The sequence below is a fragment of the Rhinatrema bivittatum genome, chromosome 12, assembly GCF_901001135.1.
Source record: "Rhinatrema bivittatum chromosome 12, aRhiBiv1.1, whole genome shotgun sequence".
Classification (NCBI taxonomy): Eukaryota; Metazoa; Chordata; class Amphibia; order Gymnophiona; family Rhinatrematidae; genus Rhinatrema; species Rhinatrema bivittatum.
The window spans coordinates 63,480,159-63,498,686 of record NC_042626.1 but is presented as its reverse complement, the minus strand read 5'-3'; the positions used below and the strand labels follow the sequence as shown (position 1 = coordinate 63,498,686).

At 39.8% G+C, this 18,528-nt stretch overlaps 1 protein-coding gene across 14 annotated transcripts in view; it reads right to left on the bottom strand.

The window, feature by feature from the left end:
* Nucleotides 1-18,528, bottom strand: part of PKNOX2 (PBX/knotted 1 homeobox 2) — a 989,927-nt gene that overhangs the window by 413,230 nt on the left and 558,169 nt on the right. For 12 of the 14 annotated variants that reach the window (XM_029573058.1, XM_029573057.1, XM_029573049.1 and 9 more), the window contains one exon: nt 11,660-11,786. The exons of the other annotated variants lie outside the window; for them this stretch is intronic. The gene's annotated coding sequence lies outside the window, so the exon portion shown is untranslated. The remainder of the gene's footprint in view (nt 1-11,659; nt 11,787-18,528) is intronic. 14 annotated transcript variants of the gene reach the window in all.

Sequence of the window (18,528 nt, the reverse complement as noted above, 5' to 3'; positions counted from 1 at the left end):
CGGTATATAAAAGTGTTAAATAAATAAATAAATAAATAAATTCAAATGTTACTCTTATATGTTCTATATGTAACGGTTGTGCCTTGTTCCTAGCCCTCCTACTGTTCCTTGTACACCGGTACGATGTGCAAACGGCTATCATTCTATAAAAAATACTAAAATAAATAAATAAATAAATAAATAAATTATCAACACATCCATCACACATGGAATCGTCCCAGCCACAATAAAACAAGCCATAGTTAAACCTATCCTAAAAAACCCCTCAATTAAACCCCGACAAACCAGCAAATTTCAGACCCATATCCACTCTCCCCTTCTTAGCTAAACTAATTGAAAAAGTTGTTAACACCCAACTTACTGAACACCTAGAAAAACACAACATTCTATACCATTCACAATTTGGTTTTCGCAAATTCTTCGGTGCTGAAACATTCCTAATCTCCCTCACAGACACTGTTCTCAAAGGAATAGATAAAGGCCAATCCTACATTCTACCAATGCTAGACATCTCAGCAGCTTTTGACACCATCAGTCATAAAATCCTTATTGACAGACTCATATAAATTGGCATAACAGGCACTGCCCTACTCTGGTTCCAATCTTATCTTGAAAACAGACAATACAAGTTCAAAATAGGCAATAACGAATCCGAACCCATTAGACTTACCCGCGGCGTACCCCAAGGTTCCTCATTATCATCCTCACTCTTAAATATCTAATTGCTGCCCATATGCAAACTCCTATACGACCTAGGATTCACACACTTTGTCTATGCAGACGACATTCAAATTCTAATACCCATCACAGAATCCATTACCAAATCCCTCCAACTATGAGACACCTATCTCACGACCATCAACCAGCTACTCACACTACAAAAGCTTGCCCTAAATACCTCCAAAACTGAACTTCTTTTAATAAGCCACAAACTAAATGGAAAGACCCTAAACGACATCCAACCCAACCTTCCCAAACACCCAATCACACAACACGTAAGAGACCTAGGAGACATCCTGGACAGCGAATTGAATCTCAAAAAATTCATAAACACAACCTGAAAGACTTACAACAAACTCTACGTCCTAAAAAAACTAAGACCCCTCCTTCACCAAAATGACTTCCTAACCATCCTTCAAGAAATCATCTTCCTTAAGATTGATTACTGCAACACCATCCTATTAGGTCTCCCTGCTTCAACCCCTAAATCCCTCCAAATGCTACAAAACGCCACTGCCAGAGCCTTCACAAACACCCGTAGAAATGATCACATTACACCAATTCTAAAAGACCTCCACTGGCTCCCGATCCAATTCCGAATCCTTTTCAAGAGCCTAACCATAATTCACAAGACCCTACACAATCAAAATGTTCACTGGCTAAACACTTCCCTCCACTTCCAAACCCCAAGAAGAGCTACCAGATCCGCTCACAACGGAACTATACCCACACCATCCCCCAAGCTAACACACTTCAACTACACCAGAGAATGAACCCTATCACTCGCTGACCCAACCATATGGAACTCAATGCCACCAGACCTAAGACTAGAATCCAATACACAAACCTTCAAAAACAAATTGAAAACCTGGCTATTCACAAAGGCCTTTTCATAGCTTTTTTTTCTTCCCCACGCCAAGCAATCAAGCACCCTAATCCAGCCCACTTCATCATTTAATAACTCCCGTACTAAGTTTTTCTCCAATTTTCTTCCCTATGTTAAGACACCATATTCATATAAATACTCTGCTGTTGTTGTTAATGCTAGCACACTGTATCTTTAACTTATCTCCCCTCAAACATTGTAATTTCTCCTTAAAATGTTAAAATGTTATAATGTAACTTTCTAATTTCCTTTTCTCATTCCTTATCTTCGTTAAGCTATCTGTTTCACTGTAAACCGATTTGATGTGCAAACGAATGTCGGTATATAAAAAGACAAATAAATCTAAATATTAAATGTTCATACTTTTGTGAGCATAAACCCTGCACAATTTCCACCAATATGGCTACTATTAACTCTTGGCTAATTTCAAAAAAGCTAGCTTTGAATTTATCACAGACAGAGATCATGTTTCTACAGCATTGTCCTTCAGTTCCCATTCCATTGTCATGGGATTACAATGACAATTGTTGATCAAGTTAGGAGTCTGGAAATCATCACTGATTCAAAATTATCCTTTATTCCTCAAATCAGAACAGTGATCAAATTGGAATTTTATCAGTTTTGACTACTGCGATCTTTGAAAGCCTTCTTGCAATCTACTATCATCTAATAGTTCAGGCTTTATTGCCACTATTGTAACAGTTTATTTTAGCTCTCCCTGCTTGTGGTATTAAGTCTCTGCAGCTTCTACAGAATGCTGCTCAATTACAGATAATATAACGCCCTTTCTGATTAGCCTGCATTGATCACCAATTAGGTATAGGATAAAATTTAAGATGGCCTGCCTGATCAACAAAGTAAGAGTCCATACTGCAACACCTCGGATTTCGATGATGCTTAAGCTTTACTATCCATCTAGATCTCTGTGCTCTTCACAGAGAGCTCTTCTTGAGGTATCATCCTTTAAGCAGGTTCATTTATCCTTAGTTTGGAAATCGGCCTTTTCAGTTGCAGGCCTGGAGTTTTAGAAAAGCTTACCCGAGGGGCTGAGGTCTGTGATTTGTTTGAAGACATAAGAAACTTTTAAAGATCTTTCTTTTAGAAGAAGGGTTTTATTGAAGATATTTTTATCTTCCATTTTAGCTTACCTGTTTTATTTTGATTTTTCCTTAAATCTATACTTGTATTTCATTTGTGTATTTTATGAAGTAGTTATTAATTTGTTGCAATTTTTTTTGCTTTTTCATTGTATTGATTTGTTATGTCCTTTTATTTTGTTTTACTATGCTGTAACTATTCTGGTACTACTATGTATGTTTTGTTGTGAGCTGCTCTGGATTGGAGCGGCATATAAATAAAGCTAATATAACATAACAAATCACCAATTATGTGAATAAACCTGTGTTTTAGTCATATAAATCTTTTTGAAAATTATCCTCTTAGAAGGCAATGACTCAGATGTACTAAGGTAGACATTCAAAGACTTTGCCGAAATAACTTCAGGAGTTACCTGGACAAAAATAGAGATTTGAAAATTTTGACCTGTGTCCCCTCACTAATTTTTGTGCAAGTAACTTGTTACATGCACAAAATTTACTTGGCTACAAAGAGACAGTGCTGGGAGCATTTCCAGATGTGGTTTCACTTTGTCCAGACAGTGCTGACATTCAGTCCTGCTCAAAGTAAGCTAGCTAATTCTGATTTGAAAGATACCTGTTCTATAATTACCTGGATAAACTGACTGGTATATTCAGTGGTACATTTAGCCACGTATGTTCTGCTGACAATGTGGTTAAAGTTAACCGGACAACTTCCCTGCTCAATGGACCTCTGAATCTCAACCTCAGTGATTCCCCATTGGCTACCCACCAGATAACAGTACAAAATTCATGGATGCTTTTAACTTGCATAGTTTTCTCTTTGAAAACTTGTTGCAAAATGTATGTGATAAAATTAAGCACATAGTTTACAACTATGCAAGCTATTTGAAAATGTCATTCCCCTGTTCACTAATATTATATGCCCTGTATACTTTCATGTCTCTGTAACAGCCAACCAATACTGTGTCAAGAATAACAACATGCTTGCAGATATTAGTCAGTTGACAAATGACTTCTTACTGCACAAAAAGTAAATAATTTAAAGCATAAAAAAATGTTTACAAACCGGCATTGAAAATGAGAAATGATCAACAAATTATAGGTGATACCTTTGAAATGATGCATTTTAATACATCTGTGACTAGTGTTCATCAAGTCATTAAAAAAACAATGCAGTTACACTGGTTTTAATAGTACAGAGACAGCTAGATCTTAGGTTGTCTACATATTATAACTCAGTAAAGGGACAAGGGTTGAAAAAGATTGAAGAACTTGGAATCATACACTATATATATGCTGATGACATACAGCTAATCCTACCCATAGATGACACAATTGAAAAAATAATCAAACTAGCCATTATGTATCTAGACATAAACAAACAGCTATTAAATCAAATGGAGCTAGTTATATAAGATGATAAAACTGAATTCCTGCACTTAGAACGAAAAAACATAAACCCAATCCATTCAACAATAACAATTAACAATAACCAAAGAGTAGAATTAGCAGAAAAGGTACGTAACCTAGGTATCATAATAGACTCTGAACTAAACCTGAAACAACACATATTACTGAAAATAAAAGAGGGATATGCTAAACTAATGGTACTCAGGAAGTTAAAACCTTTACTTACACTTTCAAATTTATGAACAGTTTTACAAACACTCATTTTCGCAAGCACTGACTATTGCAATGCCCTGTTCCTAGGACTCCCACAGGTGACAACACGACCTCTTCAAATTTTGCAAAATTCGGGGGGGGGGGGGGGGGGGGGGGGGGGGGGGGGCTGGATCTAAGATGGCCGACAGGACTGGACGTGTGTGACACGGGCTCTGAGAAAATTTGAGTATGCAAGTACAATGCCACATACAGCAAGAAAAAGGAGAATTAAGGAGAAAGAAACTATTGGAGGAACCGTGGAGGGTCGTGTTCAGGGCCCGATGGACTCACACGTTATTCGGGAACAGAAACCGGATGTTGGCTCGCAGCGGGGGGAGCGGGTGGAAGATGAAACCACTTCCCCTCAAGAGCTTCAAACAACCTTTTCCCCGGTTGCCCGGATGCCCCCAGGAAATCCGGCGGCTTTGCGAGAGGATGACTGGAGTGGTTTTCCCCGGAGGAGTGAGAGTGAGACCGCTGAAGGCTCGTCGGTAGACGAGGACAGGGCAAAGGTAGCACCGGCGCCATTTTGGTTCCTGGCTCCCGACGTCACGCGTGCAGGAGATCGCCCTCACTATCTCATACGGACGGTAGTGCCGGCACCATTTTGAAGATTGGCAATATGACCCGCATGCAGGAGGTCGCTCCCGGACCCCCGCTAGACTTTTGGCAAGTCTTGTGGGGGTCAGGAGGCCCCCCCCCAAAGCTGGCCAAAAGTCCCTGGGGGTCCAGCGGGGATCCGGGGGCGATCTCCTGCACGCATGACGTCGGGAGCCAGGAACCAAAATGGCGCCGGCGCTACCTTTGCCCTGTCACATGATAAGGGCAAAGGGCCACCGGCGCCATTTCTCAATGCAGCCGTGGCCAGAGAGAGAGGGAGATCGCATTTTGTTTTTTGGTTTTTGTTTTTTTTTTTGGGGGATTTGTTTTAAAGGTTCGGTTTTTTTTTTTTTGGGGGATTTGTTTTAAAGGTTCGGGGTGGGTTTTAGGGTTTTTTTGGTGTGCCGGTTTTCTCGCGCCCTATTTAACGATACAATACAAATGCCCCTGTCGATAAATCGGGGGAATTTGTATTGTATCGTGCACTCTAACGATTTTGGACGAATTTAAAATTATCTGACGATAATTTTAATCGTTCAAAAATGATTCACATCCCTATTGGTTATTGCTTTAGGTTGAGTAAGTACCCCCCCCCCCACCCTTCACAAAGAGGATTTTAAAAGCATAATGATTAAGGGAATAATATCTATGTTCTATATATGTGTAATGTTTAGGGGAGTAATATGATTGTTTTTCATAATATATATATTTGACTACTGTTAAATGCTTTCTACACAAGATATTTTCTTGATGTTTAAATTGTAAAATGTATAAATAAAAAATAAAAAAATAAAAATTTTGCAAAATTCAGCCACAAGAATATTGACAGGTAAAAGAAAGAGAGACCATATTACTGGAACACTTGCAGAACTTCATTGGCTACCTATTGAACAAAGAGTACAATATAAAGCACTATGCATTATATATAAATTAATTCATGACGAAAAAGCAGAATGGCTGAACACAGCATTACGTGTACATGTCCCACACAGAAATCTAAGATCAGCTAACAAAGCACTAACAACTATCCCCTCAGTTAAATCTGCTAGACTCAAACAAGAAAGGGAGCGAGCACTTTTGTTGGCAGGACCCACATTATGGAATTCAATGCTTCTGGAGATAAGACTGCAGAAAAACTTCAAACTTTTCAGGGTAAGCCTTAAAACCTGGCTCTTTAAACAGGCTTTTTACAAAGAGAATGAAGAGAGCAAATAAGAGCAAAACCCGGCACCGAATACGTAGTTTTTTAATTTCCTTTTCTTTCCCACCTTTAAATACACTTAAGATTATTCTCTTTGTAGATGAACTGCAATAGTAATCTCAGCCTAATAAAATCAATAATTAACAAACAGTTTTATATTGAAAGAATCCTGTTACCGCATATTTTTGGCACGTCTATAATGTTTTAGCTATCCTAATTAATTTCTATTACTATATGTGCCTTTATGTGAACGTTGTGATGATTAATTTACTGAAAGATGGTATAGAAAAGTTTTTAAATAAATAAATAAAATATTTGAAAGGGCATATATATAATAATGAATGAAAAAGCCAATGTCCGGGTAACTATAGACCAGTGAGCCTGACTTCAGTGCCGGAAAAAATAGTGGAAACTATTCTCAAGATCAAAATCGTAGAGCATATAGAAAGACATGGTTTAATGGAACACAGTCAACATGGATTTACCCAAGGGAAGTCTTGCCTAACAAATCTGCTTCATTTTTTTGAAGGGGTTAATAAACATGTGGATAAAGGTGAACCGGTAGATGTAGTGTATTTGTATTTTCAGAAGGTGTTTGACAAAGTCCCTCGTGAGAGGCTTCTACGAAAACTAAAAAGTCATGGGATAGGAGGCGATGTCCTTTCGTGGATTACAAGCTGGTTAAAAGACAGGAAACAGAGAGTAGGATTAAATGGTCAATTTTCTCAGTGGAAAAGGGTAAACAGTGGAGTGCCTCAGGGATCTGTACTTGGACTGGTGCTTTTCAATATATATATAAATGATCTGGAAAGGAATCCGATGAGTGAGGTTATCAAATTTGCGGATGATACAAAATTATTTGGAGTATTTAAATCACAAGCAGACTGTGATACATTACAGGAGGACCTTGCAAGACTGGAAGATTGGGCATCCAAATGGCAGATGACATTTAATGTGGACAAGTGCAAGGTGTTGCATATAGGGAAAAATAACCCTTGCTGTAGTTACACGATGTTAGGTTCCATATTAGGAGTTACCACCCAGGAAAAAGATCTAGGCATCATAGTGGATAATACTTTAAAATCGTCGGCTCAGTGTGCTGTAGCAGTCAAAAAAGCAAATAGAATGTTAAGAATTATTAGGAAGGGAATGGTTAATAGAACGGAAAATGTCATAATGCCTCTGTATCACTCCATGGTGAGACCGCACCTTGAATAGTGTATATAATTCTGATCGCCGCATCTCAAAAGAGATATAGTTGTGATGGAGAAGGTACAGAGAAGGGCAACCAAAATGATAAAGGGGATGGAACAGCTCCCCTATGAATAAAGGCTGAAGAGGTTAGGGCTGAGGGGGGATATGACAGAGGTCTTTAAGATCATGAGAGGTCTTGAACGAGTAGATGTGACTCGGTTATTTACACTTTCGAATAATAGAAGGACTAGGGGGCATTCCATGAAGTTAGCAAGTAGCACATTTAAGACTAATCGGAGAAAATTCTTTTTCACTCAACGCACAATAAAGCTCTGGAATTTGTTGCCAGAGGATGTGGTTAGTGCAGTTAGTGTAGCTGGGTTCAAAAAAGGTTTGGATAAGTTCTTGGAGGAGAAGTCCATTAATGGTTATTAATCAATTTTACTTAGGGAATAGCCACTGCTATTAATTGCATCAGTAGCATGGGATCTTCTTAGTGTTTGGGTAATTGCCAGGTTCTTGTGGCCTGGTTTTGGCCTCTGTTGGAAACAGGATGCTGGGCTTGATGGACCCTTGGTCTGACCCAGCATGGCAATTTCTTATTAAGACCTTGTGTGTTTGTTTCAAAGTTTTTGATTATCTTAATTTCAATATTCCTAAAGTTCCCGTTGAGCACCCTGACTGAGGTTCCTTAGGGAACCTACTAAGCTGATATTCTGTTCTTCTTTGTAATGTATTTTTTTTCTAATTATAATTTTACAAATATTTTTCAAGCATTACTTGAAAAGAAATACAAGCATAGTAATTTTCTTTTCATATAACAATACAGGAAGTCATCAAATACAATAGTAAAGAAAAATACATAAATCAATCCTTATTACTCCAGGAAACAAACTCATAATATTATAGATTACTAAGCATGTTCAAGCCCACTCTATAGATCCAAGATTAACACCACCTAAGGAAAATTTGAACAAAATCATTTGGCATTAATGGGGGTCACAACATTTTTATGAAAGATCTATAGTTGCAACTTATGGAGTTAATAGGCCAGCCATTGGTGAGGAAGAAGCCACCACACTCTTTTTGTTTGATATAAATGAAATCAACTGGGATGGTTGATAAAATAGAAATGAAACTCCTTGGTGCTTAATCAAGCACTTACAGGGAAATTTTAGAAGAAATAAACATCCCAGTTCCAAAACAAGAAATTGTTGGCGTCTCTTCTGTGTTTGTCTCGAGAGATCAGGGAAAATTTGAATCCTATGATTCAAAAACGTATCTGTACAATGAGAAAAATACCTTTAAAAAATCCACTCTCTGTCTGCTTCCAATAAAAAGGTAACAATCAGAGTTGAAGGTACAGCTAGATTTTCATCCGACTGGTCTAATACAGCTGAAACGTCCAGCTTCGGTGGCTTCCTTGGTGTTAATACCTGAAAATTATTAGAATCAATCTGGGCTTTCTTCTTTGGAGGAATAAAATATGCTTTTGATATAATTGGGAGCATTTCTTCCGTAATTTTCAATGTCTCTATCATATATCTTCTCCAAGCCTCTTTAGATGGTAAATAGGATAACTTGGGAAAATTAATACATCTTAAGTTTCTTGCCCAATATTGGTTATCTAAATTTTCAAGTCTGAGATGTAAAGCTTGATTTTCCTTTATTAAGTCATGTTAAATGTTAGTAACACTCAATTTTCACCTCCATAGATTGTATTTTTTGTTTATTTTCAACCAGATTCTTTTCAGTTATTTCCAGTCGCTAATCTAATTTTTCCACGTTTTTTTGTGGTATTTAACATTTGTTCTGAAATATTTGTGTTTATCACTTGGATTGCTTCCCATATCGTCTCTAATGAGAAAGTTTGCGGCCTTACCAGCTCAAAATATTGTCCAGAACTCTCGAGGCTTTCAAAAGTCTGCTCAGGAAGATTTCTCCTCTCCAACTGCCGTTCCTCTCCAGCTGCAACTTCTCCTAACTCCTGGTCATTTTGGACATGAGCTGAGACTCCTTCCCCCAGTAGCTCGGGCTCCGGATGAGAATTTCGTAAGGCACTCGTCTCCAGTGCCTCCATCTCTCCCCATTGCTGACTGGCTCGTCTCAGTGCGGGATTCGAGGAAGGAGATCTTTCCTCCGGTGAAAAAGATGTACACAGTTCAGGGCCGAACTCAGGCTCCTCTTCTCCCCAAATTTCAGCCAGCAAATTCACAACTGGAGCCAGTGCTCCCCAGCAAATGTGAGCGTCCATGGGGCTCACTACCATGGAGGTCGATGGGGGTTCCGAAGCTACATGCTCCCTCGCTCTCCTCTTGCGGGCCGAATGCGGCATAGGTAATCAGATCAAAAGGTAAGTATATAAGAGACACTCACAAGTGACTTACCAATCCGCCATCTTGGATCACCCGGGAAGTATGATATATCGTAATGTATTATTTTATGCTTGGGATAACTGATTCTGGTCCTTAATTTTCGGCTTGTTTCACCGGTGAAGCATCCTTCTTTACATTTTTTGCATTGAATCACATACATAATATTCATAGAGAAGCCTGAATCTGAACTTTTTATTTTGAATGTCTCTCTCACATGGGTAGCTATTAGGTTCTGTGATATGTACTGGTAGAACTTGCACTACGGTGTCTTGTAGGGTTTTGTGGCATTTTCTTCTATTTGGATTTCTGTTTGGAGCATCTATTTATATTTCAGGCTTTTATATTGTCTTCCTTCTCCATAGCGGATTACAATATTTTAAAAAATAAAGAGGTCAATATTCAGAACCTAGCTGATTATCTAAGTTAGTCAGATAGACATATCCGGCTAACTTAGATGGGATATTCAGCAGCACAATTATGTGTCTAAGCGCTACTTAGACAGATAAGTCTTACCTAATTTCAGACCTGCTATTGAACAGGTTTAATTTAGCCAGCTAAGTTATCCATCTAAGTTTGAATATCACTACTTAGCCAGAGAACTTATCCTGCTAAGTAGGGCCATCCCAATCCGCCCATTGCCCAGCCACAGCTTATCCAGCTATCTAGCGGCTGCTAAATATAACCAAATATTCAGCAGCTGCTAGATAGCTGGATAAGTCCTACTTATCCGGCTAACTGGCATCTGAATAGTGACCTCACAATCAATGGAGTAGAATATATCAAGTACTAAAAAAATACATCAAACAACATTGTAAAATAAATACAAAATCTTTAGTACAGCCAACTACATCTCCCAATTTTACTAGGAGAATAGATGCGATATCACATTATCTAAAAAAAAAAAAATTCCACCAAATCTCATCTTTGTGTACCTTTCCTCACTCCAAATCACATCAAATCTTCACTGATGTGTACTTTGCTGTTCTGATGTGTACTTTGCTGTTCTGATGTGTACTTTGCTGTTCTGATTGAGCATGTAAAACTGATCCCCAAACTCTAGACCACCACCAAAACCTCACCTCGAGTTACTAGTTGACCTTACTACAATAGTATAAACAGTTTACTTACATGAGAGCCTTATAAAGAGTCTTTCTCACTCTCTCACCAGGAGCAGCCCAAAACATGGAAATGCCTGTCTGGGCACTTTTCAACTTAAAATACCTATGCAATGCAGTCAAATAGTGTGCATTGTGGTATCTAAAAAATTACCTTAACCCCTTTTATTTATCATGAGTGCTACTCATGAAAGATTTATAGCAAAATGATGAATCTAGGTCTACGAGTGACAAGTGCTCCATGGTTCTCCTCATTTTATAGTAGTAGTTTTTCCCTTGATATTTTCATTAATGATACAATTTTATTGGAAATTATTTTTGGATGATAGCTCTTTTGTTTGAAGGATTCATTTAGAGTTTTAAGGTGTTTATTGCAACCCCTTGGTTCAGAACAAATATGGTGGCATTGTGTTAGCAAGGCTATATATAATGGACTTTTTTGTGCATGAAGGATGGAAACTGGAGCTAGGAAGGTATTTGCATCTGTCAGTTGGTTTTCCATACATAGATGTTTGCAGGTGTCCATTGATAATTGAGACTGTAATATCTAAAAGTTAACTTTCATGGAAAAGTCCAATTTGAGTCTGATTGTGTGGTGAAATGCATTAAAGGAGTTGTAAAAATATTTGAGGTTCTTTTCTACTTAAGTCCAAATCATGACAATATCATCAAAGCATCGGTAATAACCGAAAGGTCTGTTGTGGCAACCACTCAAAAATGACTTTTCCAGTTCTGTCATATAAAGGATGTAGTGCCACTCTGGTACCCACAGCACTTTTCATAACCTGTAAAGTGAAGGAGCTTACCTGTAAGAGGTGCTCGCCACAGGCAGCAGGAAAAATCAGTCACACAAGTGGGTGATGTCATCCGATGGCACTGGCATGGACATGCTTTCTCAGATGTGACATTCCTGTTCTGCTATTGGCATGAGGCCTTGGGAAGAAAGAAGGAAAAACTATAGATTGATATAAATTACTTTTGGCAGAAACTTCAGGTGAATTCTCCGTACTACTCTGTTCTTCAAGATTTGTCTACTTCTAGTGCTTGGAGTTTGTTCATTTTTCCAGCCAAAGGAACTGCTATAAGAAAAAGTATGTTTGCTCATTGTAAATGGTGTTTTGTGTAGATAGCAGGATGAATTAGTCATGAAACGTGGGTGATATCATCCAGCAGCACCAAAAGGACCTCTCTCTCCGAATTACTATAGCTTTTGCTCTACTGAGCATATGTGGGAATTCCTGCTTAGGTGTTGTCTCGTCAGCCCCCTCAATAGATGTTTACTCCAGGGAGGCAGATGGGTATTCAGCATGTCTAATTTATCCTATCTATGGAAAACACCATTCATAGTAAACAAACTTGCTTTTTGTGTCGATAAGCAGAGCTGAATTAGCCATTGGGAGTTCAAAGCTGAGGGCTACAGCAGAGTAATTTCTGAATAAGCAACCTAGAACCATAAGAACATAAGAAGTTGCCATATTGGGTCAGATCAAGGGTCCATCAAGTCTAGCATCCTGTTTCCTACAGTGGCCAGTCCAGGATATAAGTACTTTGCAAGTACCCAAACATTAAATAGATCCCATGCTACTAAATCAGGTAATAAGCAATGGCTATTTCCTAAGTCAACTTGACTAATAGCAATTTATAGATTTCTCCTCCAGGAACTTGTCCAAAACTTTTTTAAACCCAGCTAAGTTAACTGCCAATAGTTCACCATAGAAAGTGGACTACTGGATTTAAAGGCTATGCAAACCTGCTTGTCTGAATTTACAATCATCCTATGATAAATTGTCCATACAATAATGGGACATAAAAGTGTGTACTGATGACCAAGTTGTAGCTTTGCATATTTCTTTGAAAGTAGATGAGCCACTGATGCAGCCATGGCTCTTACCTAGTGAGCCTTCATAGAATCCGTAATCTGGATGCCTGTTAGAGTAGAGCAATATGCAATACAGTCTGATAGCCAATTGAATAATGTTCATTTGGCCAATGCTATGCCTAAGCAGTCAGGATCAAAAGAGACAAAGAGTTGCAAAGCCTGATGATGTGCCTTGGTCCTTCTTTTGCAATAAACTAGCACCTTCTTACAGTCCAAGGTATGGAAGGCATTTTCACCTTCATGTGCATGTGACCTCAGGAAGAATGGAGGGAGTACAATGGCTTGACTATTTATGGAAAGCTGATACTACATTCGATAGGAATTTTGGATGAGTGTAAGGCACTACCCTATTTGGAAGAATTGCATGTAGGGTGCGTAATGAATTAGAGCTTAAAGTTCACCGACCTTTCTGGCTGATTGTTACTGGTTCAGTACTTTCTATGTTAAGAACTTGAGAGGCGCATACCCTAATGGTTTGAAAGGCATTTTCATTGAGTTGCTCTAGGAACACATTTAGATCCCATGCACCTGGAATTTTTATCTGTTATAAACTTTCATAAACTAGGATACTCCCGGATGAATGGAGACAGGTTTAACTTTTGATCTGAATATGGTAAGCGGCTATAGCACCAAGATATAATCTCGATGATGAAGTGCTGAGTCCTGAAGAAGACTGAGAAAGCAATTAGTTAAGTAAATATGGGTTCACATGAGAATGGGATCCAAGAAATTTTGCTGACAACATGCGGAAAATCTTTTCCATTTAAAAACATAGGCTCTCATAGTTGATAGTTTTCTTGCATAATTTTATGGCGTCCGCTATTTTTGGCAAGGGCAATCCAGCAATTACTAAGCATTCATCATACAAGCCATCAGATTGAGGGATGTTAGGTTTGGATGAAACAGATGTCCTCTTTCTTGGATTAATAAGGATGGATCTCATCTGAGATGGATCAAAGGATTGCTGGATAGCTGCGATAAATATGGAAAACCATATTTTGTCTGGATCATGCTGTACCATGCTAGAGCTATGAGAATTAGACAGGCCTTATCTGAGTACTTTTTGCACCATTTGATATCAGTGGGATCAGTAGAAAAGCATACACGAGATCTGTATTCCAGCTAAACAGAAAAGTGTCCTGAGCCTATCCGAGTTTGCTGGGAAGAATTGTTGTGGTTGCAAACTAAACACTGAATACAGATAGCCAGTGATGAGAAAAATCTTTATTATGAGTAAGATATCTTAGGAGCAATGCAGTTTAAAATAATTTCAGAGTTCGAGAGCTTTTTGGATGTGTATTAGGTTATATATGTTACCTCCTCCAAATCTGCATACCAATGAATTAGTTTTTTTGTAAGCATAACATTTTTAACTGTTTAATACTCTGAGGGGTAAATTTTAAAAACATTGCTTCCTTTAAAAGGCCCATATATGCAAGTATACAAGTACCCAATCATATTTAGTATGACAATATTATGTTCCAAGCTCCAATACCACTGGCCTCCATCTTATCTAAAGCAGAGTTGTGTTAAGTGCCAAAACACGCTTTATGACACTTATTCATGGATACAAGAACACTTAGATTTTGTAGAAAGCATAATAAGAACATAAGAAATTGCCATGCTGGGTCAGACCAAGGGTCCATCAAGCCCAGCATCCTGTTTCCAACAGAGGCCAAAACCAGGCCACAAGAACCTGGCAATTACCCAAATACTAACAAGATCCCATGCTACTGATAGCCATTAATGGACTTCTCCTCCAAGAACTTATCCAAACCTTTTTTGAACTCAGCTACACTAACTGCAGTAACCACATCCTCTGGCAACAAATTCCAGAGCTTTATTGTGCGTTGAGTGAAAAAGAATTTTCTCCGATTAGTCTTAAATGTGCTACTTGCTAACTTCATGGAATACCCCCTAGTCCTTCTATTATTTGAAAGTGTAAATAACCGAGTCATATCTACTCGTTCAAGACCTCTCATGATCTTAAAGACCTCTATCATATCCCCCCTCAGCTGTCTCTTCTCCAAGCTGAACAGCCCTAACCTCTTCAGCCTTTCCTCATAGGGGAACTGTTCCATCCCCTTTATCATTTTGGTTGCCCTTCTCTGTACCTTCTCCATCGCAACTATATCTTTTTTGAAATGCGGCGACCAGAATTGTACACAGTATTCAAGGTGCGGTCTCACCATGGAGCGATACAGAGGCATTATGACATTTTCCGTTCTATTAACCATTCCCTTCCTAATAATTCTTAACATTCTATTTGTTTTTTTGACTGCTGCAGCACACTGAGACGACGATTTTAAAGTATTATCCACTATGATGCCTAGATCTTTTTCCTGGGCGGTAGCTCCTAATATGGAACCTAACATCGTGTAACTACAGCAAGGGTTATTTTTCCCTATATGCAACACCTTGCACTTGTCCACATTAAATTTCATCTGCCATTTGGAGGCCCAATCTTCAAGTCATGCAAGGTCCTCCTGTAATGTATCACAGTCTGCTTGTGATTTAACTACTCTGAATAATTTTTATCATCTGCAATTTTTTTATTGAGCAATATAAGTATTCTTGGGAGATGCCGGATGCCCTTTCTCTGACACACTGACCACCAGAAACTCGTTGTATACATGAACTGATCCTTCTTTTATAGGTAAAATACAATACAGTACTAGGTCAGAAATTCTTAATTTGCATGACCACCTGGAGTATCATTTACATAAGTTGTCATGTCAACATCATGATACAGTATACCTAAACTACCCTGACCAGTTCTCCAAGTTGGGGCCCATTTACCAGCACTCTTTAGATAATATACGATATAGAAAAAAAGTTTTTTTAAATAAATAATCCTTTGTTCTGTTAAAATCTTGCTGTTCAGGGCAATCGTTACATCTTAGGCTATGTGCAGTGTTTACAGATGCCCCTGTTACAGTTGCCCCTTTAACCAACATTCTAGACTGAGGTTCTAACCGTTGCCTTCTGCTTTTGTGACCCTATAATTAGGCATCACAAATTGTTGCCAGCTTCAACTGCTGTCCAGGTGTCCATGGAATTCCTCCAGGTCAGGCTCAGTAGGGCATTTAAAGTTCACATAGCTAGAAAGGCTAAGATAGCAGAGGATTCTGGGTCAGTTGCCATCTCCATGTTGGTCTGAAGCTCAGGCACACATATCAGTTGCTTACTTGTAACAGGTGTTCTCCAAGGATAGCAGGATGTTAGTCCTCACACATTGGTGACATCATCAGATGAAGCCTGGCATGGAAAAAACTCTGACTGGCACACTGAGCATGCCCAGCATGCTGCTAACCATGCATCCACGCAGGGGTCCCCTCTTCAGTCTTATAACACACAGTTAGTGAAAAATAAAATATCAAACCGAGAGAAACCCAACTCCATGGTGTGGCAGGCGGGTTTCATGAGAACTAACATCCCGCTGTCCTTGGAGAACACTTGTTATAAGTAAGCAACTCTGCATTCTCCAAGGACAAGCAGGATGGTAGCCCTCATACATGGGTATTAAGTAGCTTCAGGCCACTCCCAGCATGTGCAGCAGAGAACAGGTGCCAACATGCATAACAACTAGTGCTGCACTAATCATAGGAGGAGGCCTGCACCCAAGGACAGGTTCCATGGAGGGAGAGTTGGGTTTTATTGGCTGGAAGAGATTATGGAGGACAGACTGTCCAAAATGACTGTCCCAACCGGCCATTTTTGTCCAGGCAATAATGTGTGGCAAATGTGTGGAGGGAACTCCAGGTCGCCGCTCTGCAAATCTCGTGAATGGGAACTGCACGTAAGTGAGCCACCAAGACTGACATGGTCGGTCTGAGTGAACCTTGACGTGACCATGAAGCTGTAAAGCCCACCTGTGCATAGCAGAAGGCAATATAGTCCGATAGCAACCCCTAATCTGTTTTTGTTGAAGACAAAAAGTTGAATGGACAGGCAGTGAGGCTCTGTCCATTCCAAGTAAAAGGCCAGCGCCCTCTTGCAATCTAGAGTGTGCAGAGCCCACTCACCCTGGTGAGCATGAGGCCTTGGGAAAAAAAGGCAATACAATGGACTGATTGAGATGGAACTCTGAAACTACCTTGAGAAGGAATTTCGGGTTCGTCCGTAGGATCACCTTGTGACAAAATTTTGTATACGGTGGGTACAACACCAGAGCTTGCAGTTCACTGACCCTGCGAGCTGATGTACCCGCGACCAAGAAGATGACCTTCCAGGAAAAGTACTTCAGGTCGCAAGGGTTCAAACAGAGACTTCATGAGTTGTAACAGGATGATACTGAGATCCCAGGAAACTGCCAGTGGGCGAGTGGGGGGCTTTAGTTGTAATAAACCCCTCATAAACCTCCCCACAAGTGGTTGGGAAGAGATCGTGATACCATCCGTACCCTGATGGTATGCCCCAATGGCACTCAGGTGAACTCTCAACAAGTTATGGGGGGGGGGGGGGGGGATGGGGAAAGAGAGAGAGCCTCTCTGGGTGGCACCATAGTAAGCAGCTATTTATGCTACTATAGGAGACCCACCTAGTAACTCGAGGTGAGGTTTTGGTAGTAGTGTAGGGGTTAGGGGCCACTTTTACATACAGAGTGAAACGTATGAACAGAACAGTGCACTCTTGTGAAGATTTGAAGTCTTTCAGAATGAGGAAACTCACACAACAATGAGATTTGTACAATGTTCTCTAAACCTATCTTGATGGACTCTCTACCTGGGTAACATCAAGCTTCGCTGAGAGAACACTGTACAAATCTCATCGTTGTGCGAATGTCCTCATTCCAAAAGACTTCAAATCTTCACAAGCGTGTACTGTTCCGGTCATACGTCTCACTCTGCATGTAAAAGTGGCCCCTAACCCCTACTCTACTACCTAAACCTCACTTCGAGTTATTAGGTGGGCCTCCTATAATAGCATAAATAACCAACTACTACAAGGGCCTTGTAAATAGGCGCTCTTTATTTCTCTCTCTCTCTCCCCTCCCCCCCCAGGTGTGAAATGAGCACTTTGCAGGTAGGAAAATGCAATTATTGTGGCATTATTGCAAAGTGCGAAAAGTTAAAGCACATTGTGGTAATACCTATGCGAAGCGCTAAGATAACGCACATTGCGATAAATAGGCTATTACCAAAAAACATGCCCCTCTTCCTATCATGTGCGATATTTTGATAAATCTAGCCCTCATATTGTAAACCCTCTCAAAGATGGCGCCGGCCATCCAGTGCTCCTACCATGTGACAGGGGCCGGCCAATGGCACGGATACCCTGTCACATGGTAAGGGCAAAGGGCCATCGGCGCCATCTTTATGAGTGGCAAAAGATGGCCCAAGAAAGGGAGATCGCTCCCGGGACCACCACTAGACCAACAGGTAATTTTAAAATGTTTTGGGGGGCTCGGGAGGGTGGGGGAAGCTAAGGGGTCATTTTTAAAAGGTCGGTGGGTTGTTTTTTTTTATCGGGCCAAAATGGCACCGATGGCCCGAGAGCGGGAGATCGGTCCCCACGCCCCCACTGGACCACCAGGTACTTGTAAAAAGTTTTGGGGGGGTTCGGGAGGGTGGAGGAAGGTAAGGATTACTTTTATAGGGTCGGGGTGGGTTTAGGGGTTGTTTTGGTGTGCCGGTTTTCCCGCCCTCCCCCCTCCCCCGATTTATGATTTTTCACGATAAATCGGGGGAATTTCTATTGTATAGCGACTCTTAACGATTTTTGACGATTTAAAAAATATCTGATGATTTTTTTAAATCATCAAAAAACGATTCACATCCCTAGTACTATATAAAG